This window comes from Saccopteryx leptura, chromosome 3 (assembly GCF_036850995.1).
Source record: "Saccopteryx leptura isolate mSacLep1 chromosome 3, mSacLep1_pri_phased_curated, whole genome shotgun sequence".
In the NCBI taxonomy this organism is placed as follows: Eukaryota; Metazoa; Chordata; class Mammalia; order Chiroptera; family Emballonuridae; genus Saccopteryx; species Saccopteryx leptura.
This window is the reverse complement of record NC_089505.1, coordinates 195,813,264-195,831,803: the sequence shown is the minus strand read 5'-3', so window position 1 is coordinate 195,831,803 and position 18,540 is coordinate 195,813,264. Positions and strand designations below refer to the sequence as shown.

The 18,540-nt window shown below is 41.1% G+C and overlaps 1 pseudogene; it reads right to left on the bottom strand.

The window, feature by feature from the left end:
* Positions 1 to 12,185: 12,185 nt before the first annotated feature.
* LOC136398396 (immediate early response 3-interacting protein 1 pseudogene) lies at positions 12,186 to 18,534 on the bottom strand (annotated as a pseudogene).
* Between the last annotated feature and the right edge of the window lie 6 nt (positions 18,535 to 18,540).

The window sequence follows — 18,540 nt, the reverse complement described above, 5'->3', positions numbered from 1 at the left end:
GAACAGAAGCTCCATATCCACACATGCTGCAGATGGCTTTTCCAGTCTACCTGAATCATTACCAGCTAGAAGCAGTGGTCATTGGGACTTGGACGTGAGCTGCAAAGTATAGTATTGTGATAACAATTCCAGTGCCATGTGGACTTTTCCTGGATGTGGACTTTTCCTGGACTCCTACTCCTTGTGACAGCTCCTAACAGACTGCACTGGGGTTGGGTTGCATTTTTCAGGGATTTGGCATGGTGTTGGGGCCAACTTGGACTTGGTGAACATGTTAAGGACACTCACTACTCTTTTGTGGTTTCTTGCTGTATTGGCAAAGAGTTTGCTTAAAGGTTTTAATCACTGTAAAAAAAAATAGAAGACTAGATAAAGAAGATGTGGCACATGTACACCATGGTATACTACTCAGCCATAAGAAATGATGACATCGGATCATCTTCAACAAAATGGTGGGATCTTGATAACATTATACGGAGTGAAATAAGTAGATCAGAAAAAAACAAGAACTGCAGGATTCCATACATTGGTGGGACATAAAAACAAGACTAAGAGACATGGACAAGAGTGTGGTGGTTACAGGGGGAGGGAGGATGGAAGGAGGGAGAGGGGGAGGGGGAGGGGCACAAAGAAAACTAGATAGAAGGTGACAGAGGACAATCTCGCTTTGGGTGATGGGTATGCAACATAATTGAATGACAAGATAGCCTGGACATGTTTTCTTTGAATATATGTACCTTGATTTATTGATGTCACCCCATTAAAATAAATTTTATAAAAAAAAAGAAAGAAATGTTACTTAATTGTGCATGTGTGTGTGCTGGATTAAAGGGGGAAGTTTATAGACCACTTGACTACTGATAGAATATAAGCAAGATACACTGAAAACTTCCTAGGGTTCAGAGTTTTTGACCTCCCTGTCCATTCTGCCCCTGTTTAGAAACTGCTGCCCTAGATGCTTTTTGGCCCTGGTCTTATTCTAATATAAGGCTAGTAATTTGAAGTGTCTTCTAGGTCATAACGATTCTTGCTTCTCTGAGACCTGTCCCCAGTTCTTAATGTGGACTTCCTGACTCACCATTTGAGTGGACCAAGAAGGGACAGCTGACCTGAGCTGGGCCAGTCTCATTCTTTTCAGAGGTTTTTAGAATTGGAGTGAGACAAGCAAGTTAGCCACATGGAGGGAGTGAAACTAACAGGTGAACACAGAGCATTGAGGCAGCCACATTGTACTTTAAAGATCTGAAGAAAAGCCCTGGCCGGTTGGCTCAGTGGTAGAGTGTCGGCTGGCGTGCAGAAGTCCGGGGTTCGATTCCCGGCAAGGGCACACAGGAGAAGCACCCATCTGCTTCTCCACCCCTCCCCCTCTCCTTCCTCTCTGTCTCTCTCTTCCTCTCCCGCAGCAAGGCTCCATTGGAGCAAAGATGGCCCGGGCGCTGGGGGTGGCTCCTTGGCCTCTGCCTCAGGCGCTAGAGTGGCTCTGGTCGCAACAGAGTGATGCCCCGGAGGGGCAGAGCATCACCCCCTGGTGGGCAGAGCGTCGCCCCCTGGTGGGCGTGCCAGGTGGATCCCGGTCGGGCGCATGCAGGAGTCTGTCTGACTGTCTCTCCCCATTTCCAGCTTCAGAAAAATACAAAAAAAAAAAAAAAGATCTGAGGAAAAAGAGACTGCTGTCTGCAGAATGCGGCTAAGATGAGAGCTGGAGACAGCCTGGGTATTTCTGGTCTCCATCCTTCCCAGAGCCCTGCTGCTCTGGAGAGGAGAACACCATGCGTCCCTGTGATAGAGACCTCTGTTCTCTTTCGCCAGCTAGAGTTATTTTCTGTAACTGTACTCAAAGATTCTTAAATAACAAAAAGAGATAGCCTTATGGAGTTGATCTTTTATATATTATGTATCCATATTGGGGAACAATGATTTTTTTTTTAACAATGACCTTTTTAAAAAGTCTCAGGGAAGATGATATTCTACATATGTATTACAAATTATTTTAGAGCAAATGTATTATTTTCAGAGTTTTCTAGAGATGCCTTTTATTCAGCTTTGCAATTTAAATAACAGATCGCCTGAGACTCTGGGCCCTGACCCAGTGATTCAGGAAAGGCCTTGCCCCACCTGAACAGTGGACACAAGTGCACTAACAGGGGACATGCAGGGTTTGCAGTGACAGGATGGAACGAGAGCTGTCTGTAATAGTCTGTTTGGGTGAGTGTGGGAAGGAAACTACAAAGAAATACAACCAAAGCTTTCACACCTACCTGTGATGAGCTGGAGATTTGGTTCTCCAAAGGGTTAGTGGTGTGGAGACCACAGAAGGTAGTCTGAAAGATGTACTTTGGGAGACACATTATCATAGGAAAGGGGATTCCTGGCCAGAAAAATGAAATGATCAATATAAATGTCACCCACAGAGGGAGACCTGACGATGGCAGCAGAGTAGGCAGATGCACAGATGCCCAGCTCTCACCACCAAACTGTAATAGAAATCAATTTAGGAAAAATCAGCATGAAAAACCAACTCTGGACTATACGAACAGCTCTCAAAAACCAAGGAGCAAAGAAGAAGACACAACAAACCTGGTAGAGAGCGCCTGAATCTCCCCTGCTTACAGGATCAGAGGGGGGGGGGGTGAGGCTGAGAGCCAAGAGGGGATCTAACTCCAGGGAAAAGAGCAGAAACTACTGCTCACAGCCACTTGCCTGGCGACCAGGGAGCGAGATGTGTTGAAAAGACCAGCTTATCTCCCAAGTGGAAAGGAAAGAGAGAGAGACAGACTGTGAGGGGCTAAGGAATTCAGGAAACGACCTAAAAAAAGCTGACTCATTCATGCTGGAGGTGGCCATAGCGGGGGGAGGGACTGATCCCTCCCCACAAAACAGTACTGAATTGCTTCCGGATCAGAGATCTCCAGACATCTCTCCAGCTCCAATCAGCACCACATGACACAGCTGAAACAAGAAGTGGGGAGGAGGGGCAGTAACTCAGGTCTCCATGGAGATCTGAGATACACCTCCCCCTACTGAAGCTGAGAAAACACCCTGCCCCCAGAGAGATTAGTTGGTGGAAGAGGCCTTCAGAGTCTCAGGTTACACCCATCGCATTCCTGGATACAGTTTCAAGGAAGCCCCCTGCTGAGATCAGTAAACAAGACTATCACCTGTTAAGAAAACAAACAAATCAAAAAAAAAAAAAAGAAAACAAACAAATCAAGACTTCAAAGCTGTCCAAATCCGAAAGTGGATTACAAATAATAGCTGATACCAACCCAAGAAGACCTAGAAATAACACGACTGAAAACTGGAGGCAGACAACACCAAGCCTAGACTCAACCAGCTCTATAAGCAAAACACCCAAACATAGACATAATGAGAAGACAAAAAAGTGCAATCCAAATGAAACCACAAGAGACACCTTCAGGAGATGAACTGAGTGATATAGAAATAATCAAACTTCCAGATGCGGAGTTCAAAATAATGATTGTAAGGATGCTTAGGGATCTTAGAACAACAATGGATGGTCATTATGAACACCTAAATAAAGAAATAGCAACTATAAAAAAGAATCAGTCAGAGATGACAAATACAATATCAGAAATAAAGACCACAATGGAAGGAATTAAAAACAGGATAGATAGAGCTGAGGATCAAATCAGCAAGTTGGAGGACAACTGGAATGAAGGCATGAAAGCAGAGAAGAAAAAAGAAAAGAGACTCAAAAAGTCTGAGGAAACTCTTAGAGAGCTCTGTGACAACATGAAGAGAAATAACATCCACATCATAGGGGTTCCTGAAGAAGAAGAAAAAGAACAAGGGATAGAGACTTTGTTCAATCATATCATAGCCGAAAACTTCCCTAAATTAATGCAGGAGAAACTCTCACAAGTTCAAGAAGCACAGAGGACTCCATTAAAGAGAAACCCAAAGAAACCTACACCAAGACACATCATAATTAAAATACCAAAGCTAGGCCCTAGCCAGTTGGCTCAGTGGTAGAGCATCAGCCTGGTGTGCGGAAGTCCCGGGTTTGATTCCCGGCCAGGGCACACAGAAGAGGTGCCCATCTGCTTCTCCATCCCTCCCCCTCTCCTTCCTCTCTGTCTCTCTCTTCCCCTCACACAGCCAAGGCTTCATTGGAGCAAAGATGGCCCGGGTGCTGGGATGGCTCCTTGGCTTCTGCCCCAGGCACTGGAGTGGCTCTGGTTGTGACAGAGCGACACCCTGATGGGCAGAGCATCGCCCCCTGGTGAGCGTGCCGGGTGGATCCTGGTCGGGCACATGCGGGAGTCTGTCTGACTGCCTCCCCATTTCCAGCTTCAAAAAAATACAAAAAAATAAATAAATAAAAAATAAATAAATAAAATACCAAAGCTAAGCGATAAAGAGAAAATATTAAAAGCTGCAAGAGAAAAAAAAGCTATCACCTATAAAAGAGCCCCCATAAGGATTACTTCTGATTTCTCAACATAAACACTTGAGGCCAGAAGGGAATGGCAAGAAATATTCAAAGTAATGCAGAACAAGAACCTACAACCAAGACTACTTTATCCAGCAAGACTATCGTTTAAAATCGAAGGAGAAATAAAAAGCTTCCCAGACAAAAAACAACTCAAGGAATTCATTACAACCAAACCAATGCTGCAGGAAATGTTAAGGGGCCTGTTGTAAACAGATCAAAGTGGGAAAAGAATATAGCAAAAAAGGAATACAACTTTAAAGGATAAAATGGCAATAAACAACTACATATCAATAATAACCATAAATGTAAATGGATTAAATAATCCAATCAAAAGACATAGGGTAGCTGTGTGGATAAGAAAACAGGACCCGTACATATGCTCTCTACAAGAGACACACCTTAGAACAAAAGATACACATAGATTGAAGGTAAAAGGAAGGAAAAAAACATTTTATGCAAATGGAAATGAAAAAAAAGTTGGGGTAGCAATACTTATATCAGACAAAGTGGACTTTAAAACAAAGGATATAAACAGTAAGAGATAAGGCCACTACATAATGATAAAGAGAGTAATCCAACAGGAAGATATAACTATTATAAATATCTATGCACCTAATATAGGAGCACCTAAATATATAAAGCAGACTTTGATGGATTTAAAGGGTGAGATCAACAGTAATACTATAATAGGGGATTTCAATACCCCACTAACATCACTCAAGAAAGAAAATTAACAAAGAAACAGCAGACTTATTGGACACACTAGATCAACTCGATTTAATAGATATCTTCAGAACCTTTCACCCTAAAGCAGCAGAATATACATTCTTTTCAAGTGCTTATGGTACATTCTCTAGGATAGACCACATGTTAGGGCACAAAAGTGGTCTCAACAAATTTAAGAAGATTGAAATCATATCAAGCACTTTCTCCGATCACAACGGAATGAAACTAGAAATGAACCACAACAGAAAAGGTCAAAAATTCTCAAACACATGAAAACTAAATAGCAGGTTGTTAAATAATGAATGGATTAAGAATGAGATCAAAGAAGAAATAAAAAAAGTCCTAGAAACGAATGACAATGAGCATACAACAACTCAAAATTTATGGGACACAGGCCTGACCTGTGGTGGCGCAGTGGATAAAGCATCGACCTAGAAATGCTGAGGTCGCAGGTTCGAAACCCTGGGCTTGCCTGGTCAAGGCACATATGGGAGTTGATGCTTCCAGCTCCTCCCCCACTTCTCTCTCTCTGTCTTTCCTCTCTCTCTGTCTCTCCCTCTCCTCTCTAAAATGAATTAAAAAAAATTTATGGGGCACAGCAAAAGCAGTACTGAGAGGGAAGTTCATAGCACTACAGGCACACGTTAAGAAGCTAGAAAAAGCTCAAATAACTTAATCCTGCATCTAAAAGAACTAGAAAAAGAACAGGAAGTAAAGCCCAAATGTAGTAGAAGGAAGGAAATAATAAAGATCAGAGCAGAAATAAATGACATAGAGGCTAAAGAAACAATACAGAGGATCAATGAAACTAGAGCTGGTTCTTTGAAAAGGTAAACAAGATTGACAAACCTTTAACTAGAATCACAAAGAAAAAGAGAGAGAGGACTCAAATAAATAAAATTAGAAATGAGAGTGGAGAAAGAACAACTGACACAACAGAAATATTGTAAGAAAATACTATGAAGAACTGTATGCCAAAAAACTAGACAACCTAGGAGAAATGGACAAATTCCTTGAAACATACAATCTTCCAAAAATCAATCTAGAAGAAACAGAAAACCTAAACAGACTGATTACACCAAATGAAATCGAAACAGTTATCAAAAAACTCCCAACAAAGAAAAGTCCGGGGCCTAATGGCTTCACAAGTGAATTCTACCAAATATTCAAAGAAGAACTAACTCCTATCCTTCTCAAACTATTTCAAAAATTCAAGAGGAAGGAAGACTTCCAAGCTCCTTTTATGAGGCGAGCATAATTCTGATACCAAAACCAGGCAAAGACAACACAAAGAAAGAAAATTATAGGCCAATATCTCTGATGAATATAGATGCTAAAATCCTCAACAAAATATTAGCAAACTGGATCTAACAATATATGGAAAAAATCATACACCATGATCACGTGGGATTTATTCTGGGGAGGCAAGGCTGGTACAACATTCGTAAATCAATCAATGTGATTCATCACATAAACAAAAAGAAGGAGAAAAACCATATGATAATTTCAATAGATGCAGAAAAAGCATTTGATAAAATCCAGCACCCATTCATGATCAAAACTCTCAGCAAAGTGAACAAACCTCAGGGAACATACTCTCAGGGAACATACCTCAACATGATGAAAGCCATCTATGAAAAACCCACAGCCAACATCATACTCAATGGGCAAAAATTAAAAGTAATCCCCTTAAGATCAGGAACAAGGCAGGGGTGCCCCCTTTCACCACTCTTATTTAACATAGTCCTGGAAGTCCTAGCCACAGCAATCAGACAAGAAGAAGAAATAAAAGGCATTCAAGTTGGAAAAGAAGAAGTAAAACTATCATTATTTGCAGATGATATGATATTGTATATAGAAAACCCTAAAATCTCAGTCAAAAAACTACTGGACCTGATAAATGAATTCAGCAAAGTGGCAGGATATAAAATCAATACTCAGAAATCAGAGGCATTTTTATATGCCAACAATGAACAGTCAGAAAGAGAAATTAAGGAAACAATTCCCTTCACTATTACAACCAAAAAAATAAAGTACCTAGGAGTAAACTTAACCAAGGAGACTAAAGACTTGTACTCAGAAAATTATAAAGCATTAATAAAAGAAATCAAGGAAGATACAAACAAGTGGAAGCATATACCGTGCTTATGGTTAGGAAGAATAAACATCATTAAAATATCTATATTACCCAAAGCAATCTATAAATTCAATGCAATACCAATTAAAATACCAATGACATACTTCAAAGATATAGATCACATATTACAAAAATTTATATGGAACCAAAAGAGAACACGAACAGCCTCAGCAATCTTGAAAAGGAAGAATAAAGTGGGAGGTATCACACTTCCGGATATCAAGTTATACTACGAGGCCATTGTACTCAAAACAGCCTGGTACTGGCATAAGAACAGGCATATAGATCAATGGAACAGAACAGAGAGCCCAGAAATAAACCCACAGCTCTATGGACCACTGATATTTGACAATAAGGAAATACAATGGAGTAAAGACAGCCTCTTTAACAAATGGTGTTGGGAAAATTGGACAGCTACCTGGAAAAAAATAAAACTAGACCACCAACTTACACCATTTACAAAAATAAACTCAAAATGGATAAAAGACTTAAATGTAAGTCGTGAAACCATAAGCATCTTAGAAGAAAACATAGGCAGTAAGTTCTCCAACATCTCTCGGAGCAATATATTTGCTGATTTATCTCCACGGGGAAGTGAAATAAAAGACAGAATAAATAAATGGGACTATATCAAACTAAAAAGCTTCTGCACAGCTAAAGACAATAAGAACAGAATAAAAGGACAAACTACACAGTGGGAGAACATATTTGACAATACATCTGATAAGGTGTTAATAACCAAAATTTATAAAGAACTTGTATATCTCAACACCAGGAAGACAAACAATCCAATCAAAAAATGGGAAAAAGAAATGAATAGACACTCTCCAAAGAGGACATACAGATGGCCAATAGGCATATGAAAAAATGCTCAACATCACTAATCATTAGAGAAATGCAAATTAAAACCACAATGAGATATCACCTCACACCAGTCAGAATGGCGCTCATCAACAAAACAACACAGAATAAGTGCTGGCGAGGATGTGGAGAAAAGGGAACCCTCCTGCACTGCTGGTGGGAATGCAGACCATTCCCACCTCTGTGGAAAACAGTATGGAGATTCCTCAAAAAACTGAAAATCGAACTGCCTTTTGACCCAGCTATCCCACTTTTAGGAATATACCCCAAGGACACCATAGAACGGCTCCAAAAGGAGAAATGCACCCCCATGTTTGTGGCAGCATTGTTCACAATAGCGAAGATCTGGAAACAACCCAAATGTCCGTCAGAGGACGAGTGGATTAAAAAGCTTTGGTACATATATATTATGGAGTACTACTCAGCCATAAGAAATGATGACATCGGATCCTTTACAATAACATGGATGGACCTTGATAACATTATACGGAGTGAAATAAGTAAATCAGAAAAAAAACTAAGAACTACATGAATCCATACATAGAAGGGACATAAAAATGAGACTCAGAGACATGAACAAGAATGTGATGGCAACAGGGGTGGGGGGTGGGGGGAGGGGGGATGGGGTGAAGAATGAGAGAGGGGTTGGGGGAGGGGAGGGGCACAAAGAAAACCAGATAGAAGGTGACAGAAGACAATTTAACTTTCTGGGAGGGGTATACAGCACAATCAAATGTCAAAATAATCTAGAGATGTTTTCTCTCAACATATGTACCCTGATTTATCAATGTCACTGCATTAAATTTAATAAATAAATTTTAAAAAAATGGGAAAAAGAAATGAATAGACACTTCTCCAAAGAGGACATACAGATGGCCAATAGGCATATGAAAAAATGCTCAACATCACTAATCATTAGAGAAATGCAAATTAAAACCACAAGGAGATATCATCTCACACCAGCCAGAATGGTGCTCATCAACAAAACAGCACAGAATAAGTGCTGGCAAGGATGTGGAGAAAAGGGAACCCTCCTGCACTGCTGGTGGGAATGCAGACTGGTGCAGCCTCTGTGGAAAACAGTAGGGAGATTCCTCAAAAAACTGAAAATCGAACTGTCTTTTGACCCAGCTATTCCACTTTTAGGAATATACCCCAAGAACACCATAGAACTGCTCCAAAAGGAGGAATGCACCCCCATGTTTGTGGCAGCATTGTTCACAATAGCAAAGATCTGGAAACAGCCCAAGTGTCCATCAGAGGATGAGTGGATTAAAAAGCTTTGGTACATATATACTATGGAATACTACTCAGCCATAAGAAATGATGACATCGGATCATTTACAATAACATGGATGGACCTCGATAACATTATTCGGAGTGAAATAAGTAAATCCAGAAAAAACTAAGAACTATATGAATCCATACATAAATGGGACATAAAAATGAGACTCAGAGACATGTGATGGCAACAGGGGTAGGGGGTGGGGGGAGGGGGGATGGGCCGAGGAAGGAGAGAGGGGGTGGGGGAGGGGAGGGGCACAAAAAAAACCAGATAGAAGGTGACAGAAGACAATTTGACTTTGGGGGAGGGGTATATAGCACAATCAAATGTCAAAATAATCTGGAGATGTTTTCTCTCAACATATGTACCCTGATTTATTAATGTCACTGCATTAAATTAAAAAAAAATGTCACCCACAGAGAAGTTAGTCCAAATAATTTTTCTTATTCACAACTATAGCGTATAGCTATCATTGTTTTATTTTAATAATGATGTGATATAGATGTGTGTTAATCACACACACACACACACACACACACACACACACACACACACGGCACACACTCTTTAAAGAAAAAGATTCTACTGATTACTTTTTAAAACATCAAAACTGCCCTGGCCGGTTGGCTCAGTGGTAGAGCATTGGCCTGGCGTGCGGAAGTCCCGGGTTCGATTCCCGGCCAGGGCACACAGGAGAGGCACCCATCTGCTTCTCCACCCCTCCCCTTCTCCTTCCTCTCTGTCTCTCTCTTCCCCTCCCGCAGCTGAGGCTCCATTGGAGCAAAAGATGGCCCGGGTGCTGGGGATGGCTCCTTGGCTTCTGCCCCAGGCGCTAGAGTGGCTCTGGTCACGACAGAGCTACGCCCGGGATGGGCATAGCATCGCCCCCTGGTGGGCGTGCTGGGTGGATCCCGGTCGGGCGCATGCGGGAGTCTGTCTGCCTCCCGTTTCCAGCTTCAGAAAAATACAAAAAAAAAAAAAAATTTGTTTGAGAATTGGTGTTAAATCTCAACAGCAGCTAGAAGGAGGATAATAAAGGGACATATTTAAGAATCAAATACACCATACAGTGTTAATGTTTATATTTAAATAACAATAAAACAATATGTTCTCACTGAAAATTTAGGATGTATAGGAAAATCTGAAAAAGAAACACAAAAGCAGCCAAGTCCTATTACTGAAGGCTATTACAGCTAAACTGGTGATGTGGTGTTTTTTTTTTTTAATCTTATTATTTATTTATTTATTTACAGAGCCAGAGAGAGAGTCAGAGAGAGAGTCATAGATAGGGACAGACAGACAGTAACAGAGAGAGAGATGAGAAGCATCAATCATTAGTTTTTCGTTGCAGCTCCTTAGTTGTTCATTGATTGCTTTCTCATATGTGTCTTGACTGTGGGGCTATAGCAGACCTAGTAACCGCTTGCTCAAGCCAGCGACCTTGGGTCCAAGCTGGTGAGCTTTGCTCAAACCAGATGAGCCCGGGCTTAAGCTGGCGAGCTGGGGGGTCTTGAACCTGGGTCCTCCGCATCCCAGTCCGATGCTCTATCCACTGTGCCACCGCCTGGTCAGGCTATGTAGTGTTTTTTTAAAATCTTTTCTGCTAGCTCAGTGGTAGTCAACCTGGTCCCTACCGCCCACTAGTGGGTGTTCCAGCTTTCATGGTGGGCGGTAGCGGAGCAACCAAAGTATATATAAATAAAAAGATAGATTTAACTATAGTAAGTTGTTTTATAAAGATGTATTCTGCCAAACTTAGCAAAAATTCGACATAAAGTACTTGGTAAGTAATTATTATTATATGCTTTAACTTGCTGTAACTCTGCTTTATAAATTTTATAAAGTTACTTCCATACTTTATAAATCACCATTACTGTGGAATCGGTGGGTGGTTAGAAAATTTTACTACTAACAGAGATACAAAAGTGGGCGATAGGTATAAAAAGATTGACTACCCCTGTGCTAGCTCATACACGTGTATGTTTTTGCAAAGTTGAGATCATATTTATTATGGATACAGTATTGTCTCTCGACTATCTTCTCTAGTATTTCATCAGGCCTTTCTCACACCACTACTTTTTAGAAATAATATTTCTTTTTTTTTTTTTGACTTGGAAATTTAACTTTTATTTACAGATGTTGTCCTATAAACAAAATGCCATTTACCCCCTTTAAAATATTATAACTGATAATTTCCAGAAAAACCATTTACATAGTTTTAATATTTCTGCAAAAAACTCTATTATGGGATGAATAAAATATAGGATGGTCTAAGACATAAAACCAAAACAAAAACACTTATCCAGCATGAATGCCCTAGTGACTGATGGAAAGAAGAGTTAAGGATGACACCCCTTAATATAGGACTCCAAGAATAGGAAACTTGGTAATTTTGGGACACATAAATCCTTCACAATAAAGTCTCACATACATAAGTCTTTTTACATAGTATAGTTTAAAGTTGTGACTGTTTAGGATTGCTCTTGCAGGCTAATATGCTGATTTCAAAAAGTAAGTCATCATTGTAAAATGGGAATAGATTTCTACTCAGATTTTTCTACCAACAAAAATATGTAGATACCAATCTGGTCTCGTTATTCAGGCCAATTATTAAAGTAAGAAATTCATGAAAAGAATTTAAAACAAAAACACAATCACCATGTGACTGACATACAAAATTATAATTCTCCGTGAAGTCAGACTGTATTGCTCCTTGCTAGTTACTGTAAATTTGAATTTTTCATAGCCAAGACAATATAGACAAAATATTTAGCCAAAGAGTGCAAAGTGAAATCATCCCAATTACATATTTATCATTTTATATGCAGTAATTACTTTTAAAATCCTTTAACTTTTATCTAAGAAAATAATCACTCTCCGAGCATCATAGCTAAATCACAAAGAACTTCAAAAGTTAAAAAAATTTATCCCTGAGAAGTGAGAGAAAAAGTTCTAAAAACAGAGAAGTGACAGTCCTATATGCTTTGAACAATCTTTACATAGCATGAATTTTATTAATAGTCAGCAATCAAATGTATTCCAGTCCTGGGTAGTTACCAACTATCATGATCTGATCTTTTTGTAATGAAACTACAAGTACAACATTGTAAAAAATCATATAAATAGGGACTCTGGTTTTATTATCAGGTTTACATTTTTGTCATGTCCAAGGACAGCCAACCAAGATATGTATATTCCAATAAAGACCAAAGTACTAACTTCTGCTGGCATCTCTTCTTCTGAGTCTCCACTTCCCTCACTGATCTTCACCCAAATAGTAGAAGTAATACAATTGCAACTGAGTTTACTATTATCAATGGCACTCTCATTACAGTTCTTACAGATCAAATAAGGTTCATTAGCTGAGATTTAATTCCTGGCTCCTCTCTGAATCCGCCAATTCCCTGGTCTGTTCCCCAGCCAATGTTCTTAAGGAAGCGCTCCTCGTGCAGCACTGCGATGGCATTAACGCAGAGCAGGGCAGCCTGCAGCAGAGGGTAAAGGCCATGATCGCCAGGAGCCACCGGTAGAAATAATATTTCTTAATAGCTGCATAATATTCTGTCATATGGCAGTACCATCATCATTTCATCGTCCTCCTGTTACACAGAGTCTTTCAGCAAATGTAAGTAGTACTCTTGAAAGTGCAGGATGAGGATTCGCTGATGATTGAGACAGTCCTGTTCTGAGGGATCTTAGACTCCGGCGGCAGAGACTGAACATTATCATTACTATATAGTGTGGTAAGGCTGCATTACGGGGACACACAAGCAGCTATCAGCTTGTAAGTGGCCACTTAACCCATCAATAAGTGAGGACGGCATTGCTCAGGGAAAGCAGGTGGGGAAAAGAAGAGAAAAAGACCAAGGACGGTGCCCTGAGCAACACTAAAATTTTTCAAATTTGACAAACATTGAAATCTACAGGTTCCCATTTCCAATAATACACTTCATTTTTCTGTAGGCACTCAAAGCATTCAGGCCTGTACCACTATTTCCTGGTCCACCAAACCTATCACCGAAGAAGCCAAGCACGTAGTGTGAGTTAGAAAATTAGATAAGTGGTCAGAGGGACACTAGGAACACAAATGCCCCAGGAGAAGTGTAAAGCTGGAGATGTCACCAGAGCCCAGGTCAGAGTCCAAGGAACCACGCAGGAAAAAGGGATTCACCTGTTGTTGAGGAGGTGTCCTGAAGCTGGCTTGAAACTCAAAACTGACCCACCCAGGAAGGATGCAGGTTAGCAAAGATAGCACGTTTTTGGCTCTGTGGGCTCATAAGCCCATGCTAAGGCACCTACTGTCTTTGCTCCTTTTTCAAGAAGTTGCACCTCTCCTCCCTGATTGAGATGATTCCATTCGATGTGACCTGCAGCTCTTTTTTCTCTCCTGCCATTGCCAGGTACAGTCTGGGAGGTAACTGTGTCATTGGCTTGTTCTAGGATGCCTTCTAACTGCATGCATGTGGCATATCTTGCCACATTTACAAAACCAGGAACCCACCTGCCTAAGCACCAACTCCCTCCCTGAGTTCCTTAGCCCGTTCCTCTGTGTTCCCTCTTCTCTGCTGTAACCACTTGGGCTGAGACTCCATTTTCTCTCCTCCCCTGGGTGGTACTTTGCACACAGGTCCAGCCACCAGCCAAAGGTTCTATTCCTCAAGCCCTTTGTTCTGTCATCCCCAGGGCTCATTCTAGGTGGAATCAGGAAGGGAGGAGTGGGCTACTCCAGCAAGGTGTTCCGGAGGAAAAGAGAAGAAATCAATGAGACTCTGCCACAGAAAGATTCACCATCAAAAACTCAAAGTGTTAGTGTTTGACTCAGGACAGATCTATCATTAATCATTGTATGTATATCTGTGATGAGGCTTATCCTCCATACAATATTTGAGAAACCCATTAGCGTGGACTCTAGAGAGAGGCAAAAACTGTTCCTGGCTAAATGCTACTTTCCTAACAATGCTTCCCGTATAACATTTGGGCTTACTACCTGTAAAAAATAGACTTCTGCCTGACCAGGCGGTAGCGCAGTGGATAGAGCATCGAACTAGGATGTGGAGGACCCAGGTTCAAAACCCTGAGGTCACCAGCTTGAGCGTGGGCTCATCTGATTTGAGCAAAAGCTCACCAGCTTGAGCCCAAGGTCGCTGGCTTGAGTGGGGGGGTCACTGGCTCTGCTGTAACCCCCTGGTCAAGGCACATATGAGAAAACAATCAATGAACAAAAAAAAAAAAAAAAAGAAAGAAAGAAAAGAAATAGCTTTCTAAATATTCCTTTATTCATCCATTTAAGAAACATTATTGGGCAGCTACTTGTGTACAGGGCATGTGCCAGGCTCTGGGGATATGGTGCCGAGCAAAACCAGATGTGGGTCCTGCTCTCCTGAAAATTTATTTCGCCAGGGACAGGAGCAAAAGAAAGAAGGGGTGAAGATAAGATTGGACAAAAAGGAAAATTGGATTCCACATACTTGGTAAAGTACAAACAGGACAAAACGTGAGGGGAGGGAGTGACTGGGTTGGGTTGACAGGAATGCTGGAACAGAATCTGTGCTTAATTCCTTGGAGATGTATTAAACAGCGAAGAAAATGATTGCTAAGGATGCTGAGCGAGAATGTGGGGATCCTAAATGGTGAAAGACTCAAACCGACATGTTTTGTTTTATTTATCTTATTATTTTATTAAGTGTTGTCTTTGTTCTTTTGTTACTGGAAAGGGATTGGGCCCAGAGCTGGTCTGTCCTGAGTGGACCTGTAGTGTGTGGGCTCTTGACTAGGAGCTGGAAGGATTTCACAACACGAGTCCATTTGATTTTGAGAGTACGTTTATTAAATCTGGGTGCAGTGAAACAAGGAAGGGCCTTGAATAGAAGAAGGAATAGTGGGGCTGTGTTGGCTCTCTAGAAACATTATGAGTAAGAAGTGAGCTCACTGGAGAGTCAGAGAAAAGGGGGCCTTGGAGACAGGTTCAGGGGCTAGCCCAGGATGAGCTGCCACTGCCCACTGCTCCCCTGGTCGCAAGTCTCCTGGAACCCTTAGAGTTTAGGAGATGCACACTTGTGGGAGAAGAATAGGGGGAGGGAGAGACACATGTTTTCAGTTCTGAAGATTTGAATAATTGAGAAAACCTTAACTTTCATTCAAGGCTCCGAAATAGTTCTGTGCTTTAAATTTACCATTAGAGTCTTGACAGTAATTCATGAGGGTGGATTGTCTGTGTATGTGCCAAAACGCTTTCCAGAACTACTATGCTGTACCAAATAGGAGAGCAATTACTATGATCATTCCTTAAAAAATGTCAGGTTTAGCCTGACCAGGTGGTGGCGTAGTGGATAGAGCGTCAGACTGGGATGCCGAGGACCCAGGTTCGAGACCCCGAGGTCGCCAGCTTGAGCGCGGACTCATCTGCTTTGAGCAAAGGTCGCTGGCTCGAGCAAGGGGTTACTCGGTCTGCTCAAGGCCCGCGGTCAAGGCACATATGAGAAAGCAATCAATGAACAACTAAGGTGTTGCAAACTAATGATTGATGCTTCTCATCTCTCCATTCCTGTCTGTCTGTCCCTGTCTATCCCTCTCTCTGACTCTCTCTCTGTCTCTGTAAAAAAAAAAAGAAAGAAAGAAAAAAGTCAGGTTTATTGCAGCCTTTTATGGTCTCTGCTGCAGTACTATTGGTGCCCCCGCAGGGGCAGCAAAGGATCAAGAAGAAGATTGTAGGATTATCAGGGAGCCAGCAAGGAGCTGAGCCCTACAGCTAACTCTCCTGATCTGCAGCCAAGGTCACTGAAGGGCCTAAGCTTGCCACAGTCAGCAGCGAGTTGGAGGGCTTAGGATACATTTTAAGACAATGCTGGAGCAGAGACAAGTCAGAAGTGAGTCAAGGATCAATGAGACCAGTCTGCAAAGCATCTTGAGAAGGCAACATTTCACAGCACAGACTTGGTCTAGATCTGTATTGTTTTTGCCGTAGCAGGTGGTTACTGAGCTCTTGATGTGAGGCTAGTCTGAACTAGGATATACTGTGAGTATAAAATACACATTGAATTTTACTCAGTACTAAAAAAAAGGGGGTAAAATATCTCAATAGTTTTTATAGCAATTTTCTGTCAAAATGACATTATGTATATTTGGGATTAATAAATTATGAAATTATTTTTCACTTAGTTTCTTTTTACTTTTTAAAATGTGGGCATTAAAAAATTTAATATTATATCTGTGGCTTTAATTTCTATTAAACAGTAGTTCTTAAAAATATTATATTTTGGTATCCTGAATGCATTTCTTGACTTAAAGACTACTTCAGAAAGTAATTTCTATTCAATTTGACTTTGGTTGGTTATTTATTTGGAGTGAAAATGCATTATAGCCTGAAATTATGATATTAAATTGTTTATTATGTCCCAATACACAAATAATATTTGAATCATGTAACACATAAAAAAATTTTTTTTCTTGTCTTACATTAAAGCTCCTCCAGGGGTTTCAACACAAGATAAAAATCCTCTGTTTTTGCAGAAGGGTGAATAATGATCTTTAAATGAAGATAAGTGAGCTGATATGTAGTTTTATAAAGAAAATGTTTATAAAGGTAAGGTAGTCAGGTGGAGTGAGGGAGGAATTTTTAGAGTTTAAAACAGGGTAACCCAACCAGGCGGTGGCGCAGTGGATAGACAGCATCAGACTGGGACACAGAGGACCCAGGTTTGAAACCCTGAGGTCACCGGCTTGAGCGTGGGCTCATCTGGTTTGAGCAAGGCTCACCAGCTAGAGCCCAAGGTTGCTGGCTCGAGCAAGGGGTCACTTGGTCTGCTGTAGGCCCCTGGTCAAGGCACATATGAGAAAGCACTCAATGAACAACTAAGGTGCCTCAACGAAGAACTGGTGTTCTCATTTCTCTCCATTCCTGTCTGCCTGTCCCTATCTGTCCCTCTCTCTCTCTAAATAAATTAATTAATTAAAAAATAGTTTTTAAAATATAGGGTAGATTCTCTGTGCTTTCAAACTTAACCAAGGTTGGAAGAATTTAACCTGGGGTCATTTAAAGGGATTGTTGTAGTGCAGTTGTTAGTGGTTGTCAAACTTGGCTGCACATTATAATCATCTGTAGAGCTTTAAAAATTCTAGCTGCCTAGACCAACTAAGCCTACATATGTGTATGTGGCCCAGGTATTTACCATATGCAGCCAAGTTGGAAAAACCCTGAGATAGGTAAGAATGTGGGCTCTGAAATCAAACTGTCAGGCTTCTAATCCCAGCACAGCTATTTACTTCCTAGGCACACGAACCTGGACAAGATGCTTAACCTTGTGAATTCTATCATAGAAAAGGGATGATGCAAACAATACTCTTATACTGTAGTATTGTCATTAGGTTTAAATAAGAATCTGTATAAACCTCTTAATAGAAAGCAGGCATGGCATAATTCTATAGCAATTATGATGAACAGCTTATTTCATATTAATTCCTCTGGAAGATATTACCAGCCATGGTTTCCCCATCTGACATCCATTCACCTACTGAGTTTCTTGTATTGTCCTGTAACATTTCTTTGTTCATACATGAATTTATTTTACACGTATTCAGTAAGCATCTACTTCAACTACGAGTGTAATAGATGACACACACCTGTGTCACCCCCTTGAAATTTAACTTTCCTCGTGTGTGTGTGTGTGTGTGTGTGTGTGTGTGTGTGTGTGTTTTCTCCCAATCTGATCATAAGCACCATGAACCATGACACCAAGTTTTATGACAGGTCAGCCCTAGCACCTAGCACCCAGCACCACAAATTGGAAACTGCAGGGCAGCAGGGTTGGAAAACTCGGTTGTTGTAGTTCTTGCTTTGCCACTTACAGACAGAGTAATAGGGAGGAACCCCCTTGTTCTCAATAGGTGCATTTTCTCATGTGTTACGTGGAGATAAATCCAACCATGACTGTGGTGAAGGACTGCGAAGTGACCACGCGCTGTGTATACAGCCCGTAAATACCCACTTACCAGACTTTCAGGGAGCAGTGCCGAACGCGCCCACCAGGGGGCAGCAGATCCTGGCCTAGCGGCCCGCCACGGGAACGTCATCGCCCC